At 57.3% G+C, this 5,525-nt stretch overlaps 1 protein-coding gene across 1 annotated transcript in view; it reads left to right on the top strand.

The window, feature by feature from the left end:
- Positions 1 to 5,525, top strand: part of BRF1 (BRF1, RNA polymerase III transcription initiation factor 90 kDa subunit) — a 51,062-nt gene that overhangs the window by 23,026 nt on the left and 22,511 nt on the right. The gene's annotated exons all lie outside the window — the stretch shown is intronic.

Genomic DNA, 5,525 nt, shown 5'->3' with positions numbered 1-5,525 from the left:
TCTCTGGGCAGTTAGGTGGCATCGCACTATTCTGATGTGTTTTGTGGCCAGTGCACAGTGTTTTCTGATTCCCGTCTTCATTTCTTTAAGGAGACATTGAGTCGTATTTACGAGTGTGCCGCCTGCTTTGGAACCAGTTGCGGGTTCTGGAGCTCTCTGTGTCATCGCTGTCTCGTGTGGTTCCCGTGTGGCCAGACGGCAGGCACTGACGCGTCCCCTTTCCCCGGGCCTGGGACCTGACTTGCGGCTCAGCGTACCATCTGTTTTGGTGGCCGTGCCACGGGCACTTCAAAGGAACGGACGGGTGTCTGCAGCTGTCGGGCGGAGCGGTGTGTGAACGTCCGTGCGGTCAGGCTGGTTAGCTGCGCTCAGATCAGCCTCGTCCGTGCGGTCAGGCTGGTTAGCTGCGCTCAGATCAGCCTCGTCCGTGCGGTCAGGCTGGTTAGCTGCGCTCAGATCAGCCTCGTCCGTGCGGTCAGGCTGGTTAGCTGCGCTCAGATCAGCCTCGTCCGTGCGGTCAGGCTGGTTAGCTGCGCTCAGATCAGCCTCGTCCGTGCGGTCAGGCTGGTTAGCTGCGCTCAGATCAGCCTCGTCCGTGCGGTCAGGCTGGTTAGCTGCGCTCAGATCAGCCTCGTCCGTGCGGTCAGGCTGGTTAGCTGCGCTCAGATCAGCCTCGTCCGTGCGGTCAGGCTGGTTAGCTGCGCTCAGATCAGCCTCGTCCGTGCGGTCAGGCTGGTTAGCTGCGCTCAGATCAGCCTCGTCCGTGCGGTCAGGCTGGTTAGTTGCGCTCAGATCAGCCTCGCTGGTGCTTCTGTCCCCTCGTTCTGAAGGAAGAGTTTGAAACTCCTGCTGCCGATGAGGACTGACACGCTTTTCCTTTTATCTCGTTGGGTCCGCGTGGTATTCTGATGCTGGGTTTTAGAGGGTACAGATTCAGGGTCCTGTGTCTTCCTGGTGGGAGTGACGCCGGCTGCTGTGAAGCGTGGGTCCCTGTCTCCACGCTTCCCCTTAGGCGCTCCTGTGTCGGCGTTGGTGCAGCAAGACCCCTTTCCTGTGCTGCGGACGCACACAGTCTGTCTTTTTCCATATTTTAACATTCGGTCCTCGCTGTGTCTAAGGCCTGTCGGTTACAAGCAGCATGTGACTGCCTGTACTGAAGTGGACTCAGGCCCCCTGCCTGCGCGCGGTACAGCCCCCCACAGCCAGGGGAAGGAAGGGCAGCGGGCGGGCTTCGCGGCCTCCTGTCGGTGGTGATGGGTATCGTCCCGTATCACTGAGCTTCTGTCTTTGTTTCAGTTTGACTCTGATGTACTTAGATGTGGTTTCTTTGGTACTTGACTAGCTCCTGGAATTTGACTTTTGTCTGTTTGGGGAGGATCTTGGGAGGTATCTTTTTAAGCACGGTTTCTCCCCCTTCTTACCCTGTTCCCTTTCAGGACTCCGGGGGTTGTGGTTCAGTCGCTCTTTGTGACCCCATGGAGTATGGCAGGCCAGGCTTCCCTGTCCTTCCCTGTCTCCCAGAGTTTGCTCAAACTCATGTCCATTGAGTCGGTGATGCCATCCAACCATCTCATCCTCTGTTGCCCCCTTCTCCTCCTGCCCTCAATCTTTCCCAGCATCAGGGTCTTTTCCAGTGAGTCGTCTCTTCGCATCAGGTGGCAAACGCATTGGAGCTTCAGTATCAATATCAGTCCTTCCAATGAACATTCAGGACTGATTTCCTCTAGGACTGACTGGTGTGAACTCTTTGCAGTCCAAGAGACTCTCAAGAATCTTCTCCAGCCCCACAGTTTGAAAGCAGCAATTCTTCGCTCAGCTTTCTGTGTAGTCCAACTCTCACATCCATACATGACTACTGGAAAAACTGTAGCTTTGACTGTACAGACCTTGTTGGCAAACCAACGTCTCTGCTTTTTAGTATGCTGTCTAGGTTTTGTCGTAGCTTCTCTTCCAAGGAGCAAGGACTCCAGTTCCATGCACGTTAGACCCTCTCCTCGCGCCTCGGGCTGCGCTTTGTTTTCCGTGCTTTCTCTCTCTTTCCTCTCCCTGAATGTTGTCCCGCGCGTACCTTGAGTTCGTCCATCCTTTCTTTCGCTGTGTGTCACTGGATGTTAGACCAGTCTATTAACTTCCTAACTTCAGGGATTGTTTCTCATTAGATTCTTTTATTAGATTCCAGTTCTTTGGTAAGATCTTCCATCTCTGGAGTTACATGAAAGTCTTTAATAGTGACTCCAACAGTGGAATCACTGAGGGATCTGCTTCTGTTGTCTGAGTTTTCTTTTGGTTTTGGAGCTCTGCTTCTGTCTGTTATCACACTTATGTGTGCGTTAGTTGCTGAGTACTGTCTGACTGTTTGTGACCCCATGGACTGTAGCCCACCAGGCTCCTCTGTCCATGGAATCCTCCAGGCAAGAATACTGGAGTGGGTAGCCATTCCCTTCTCCTGGGGATCTTCCCAACTCAGGGATCAAACGCAGGTCTCCTGCATTGCAGGTGGATTCTGTACTGTCTGAGTCACCAGGGAAAAAGTTTTTATAGAGTTGCTGGATATAGTATTTGAAAACTTGTGGCAGCTATGGGTATTTCTCGCCCAGAAGGGCTGTCGTTTGCTCTGGCAGGCAGAGAGCCAGGGCCGCCTGTCTGGGCCTCACTGTGTGTCTCTGGGTGCTTGGTGCAGGACCTGGGCAGGACCCGCTGGAGCCATCACGGGGGTCTCTGCCCGCTTTTGCCCCTGGGAGCTGACTGCTGCTGGCCGTGGCATGGAGCCTGTGCACCCTCGTGCCCATGCGGAGCAGGAGCTGACCAGGCTTGGGGGAGCTGTGTGCGTGGCGTTGGGCCCACTGCTTAACAGTTGGGCCCCTCAAGGCTGGCTGCCTTGGAATTCCTGGTGAGATTGTGTGAGCTCCAGGATGTGGCCTGGGCCTTGGCCTCCTGCCCTCGGGGCGACCGGAGCCGGAGCCGCCAGCAGGCCCTGGCCTTTCCAGGTTTCTAGGCTCGTGCCCTTGGGTGCCCTTGGGTGCGGCTCCTGGTTGCTTCCCTGTGCTTTCCAAGAGCTGCTTGCGCTTTATCTGGCTTTTAAGCCTGCTCTTCACAGCACGGCCACTCTCCTGTTTCATTGTGGCTGGAAGTGAAGTTGCCAAAGCAGACTGCTGCTTCCCACTCTCCCACTGCCAGCTGGTGTCTGGGCGCCGTTGGCCCTTGCTGCACTCTCCCGAATGACTTCTGGACTTCCTGTAGGGCCGGGCGTCACCGCCAGGTAGAACTGGTACGGCAGGATGCCAGGGTGCGGTGTCCGGCGGCCTCTGTCCTTGGCAGGGCGTGGCTGTGAGCTGCTGTTGTCAACAGAGCTGAGCGCTGGCTTGTGAGTGACTGCCCGCCGGTGCCAGCCGCCTGAGGTTGGGCTCACCGAGCAGGGAGCCCCGTGGTGGCAGAGGCGGGCAGAGGGGGCCGGGTGGGCACCGGACAGTCACCCTTTGATGGCGTTGCTGCTCAAGGGCCGCAAATGCCGTTTCGTTTTAACTTGATTAAAGGTTGAATCCCAATTTCCTTTTTAAAATACACACATTCCCCCCCCCCATCATTTTATTATGAAAACTCTCAAACACACGGGAAGTTGAGACGGTTGATGATACAGTGGGAAGCCCCGACCCCACCTCGCACACACGCCGCGCGCACACCCCGCCTGCACTCCCTGCTCCCGCCCGCTGGTCTCGGCCTATCTTCTTGGCATTTTTCAAAGTAAGGTGCAGACATCCGCCTGCTGTCCCCAAGCCCTTCAGCAGGCGGGTTATTACCTGACTAGATCCCAGTGTTTGTTTATGGTTCTTCTTTCCTTTTAAGGCAAAACTGGCATGAAATGAAATGCACAAGCCTTGGTCGTGCCCTCGGATGCGTTCTGATGAGCACTCGGGTCTGTGTGACCAGCTGCTCCTCCAGGGAGCAGGGCGGTGCCGGCAGCCCACCCCGAGGCACCCACGCTCCTGGGAGCCCCATGGGTTCGTTTGGCTTGTTCTGGAATGCCCTGCCCGGGAAGCACGTGTGCGCCCATCTCTGGAGTGTGTGACAGGTGGTCCCCGCTGCTCCCGTCTTTGCTCTTGTGCTTAAAGTCCTGTGACTTCACCCTTCTTGGGGCATGTGCGTGGTCGGGCGTGGGCTCCACTGCTCGTTGTCCTGAGAGCCGGAAGGCCCTCCCACAGAGCCGCTGTCCCTGCCGTCGGTGTGGGGGCCACTTTGAGCTCCTGTGGGGGCTCTTTGCTTCTCTTCGTGACATACCTGTTCAAAACTTTTTTTGCCCATTTTTGGGGCATTCACTTTATCTGTATCATTTCAAAAACAGACTTCATTTTAAGAGCAGCGTTGGGTCTATGAAGTTGTGCTGAGCGCCACGTTCCCCACCCCACACAGAGCTTCCCTGTTACCCGCTCGCACAGAGAGCTCTGTGTTTGGCGGACACACGTTGGTCGTTTCTGTTGGCCGATGTCCACAGCCGCCCTGAGGGCTCACTCTTGGTGGCCACACTCCTGGGCGTGACCAGTGAGAGAGGCCGTGTGTCCCCCATGGTGGAGGCATGTAGCCGCTCCCCTCCCCTGAGGACCCCGCTCCCCACCCGCCCACCGCCCAGCCCTTGGCGGCCGCGGGCGTCTGCTGTCCTTCCTTCGCTGGGATGTTGTTGGGGCCTGACAGCGCCTGGTCTCTTGGCTGAGTCCGCTTCTTCTGTGGCCGCTGACTCCTGCCCGTGTGTTTACTGTGGCCTCCCTTTCGTTCCTTGTGATTTCACTTGTTTTGTGTTCAAAGTCCTCACCAGTGTTGGTCTGCACTGCAGTCTTACTTGTCTCGCTGCGCTCCCCGATGAAGGGCCTGTCTTCAGAGACTGAGGAACAAGGTGCCTTTTATTCAAGGACCTTGGCGGTCATGCTCAGAGCTTGCTGCCTGTTGGAATGAGGCTGTGGCTTCGGGGCTTCCGTCCCTCTTTCCCTCTGGACGCCCGCTCCGGGCTCTGGTTCAGCGTCACCAGATCCTTTCTCAGTTACTTCTCAAAGCCTCAGCATGAACAACACTAAATTCACTTCATTCGACGAGTTGCTTTTCTCAGGGGCTCATGTCTTGTATATAGTTCTGTGTGTGTGGCTGGCTAGGTTTTGACTCACTTAGGGCATATTCTGATTACTCCTTGCTCATGTACTAACAGTGAGGACTGGGCCTATGCCAGAGTCCCCACAGCTGTCCCCTGGGGACCAGGACCGTGGCAGTGCCTGCCGGCCACCCGGGGGTCCCGAGTGTGTGTGTGTCTGCCCCCCTGCCTGGTGCCCAGCAGGCGCTCGGTGGGTGCTCGCGGGGCACAGTCGCGAGTGTGGCCGTGCTCATGGGGCAGGCAGGGCAGGGCCCGTGCAGATGCGGAGGCTGGCCCGCACAGGCGGTTGTGCTCCGGGGGCCATGTTGTACCCCTCGCCTGCCCCAGCCCCGCCCCCGTCCTGGTGGAGACTCACTGCTGCCCGCAGCGTGGCTGCCCACTCTGGATCGCC

Source organism: Bison bison, unplaced genomic scaffold (genome assembly GCF_000754665.1).
Source record: "Bison bison bison isolate TAMUID 2011002044 unplaced genomic scaffold, Bison_UMD1.0 scf7180017845494, whole genome shotgun sequence".
Lineage (NCBI taxonomy): Eukaryota > Metazoa > Chordata > Mammalia > Artiodactyla > Bovidae > Bison > Bison bison.
Note: the sequence above shows the minus strand (reverse complement) of the source record. Positions and strands in the feature narration are given on the sequence as shown.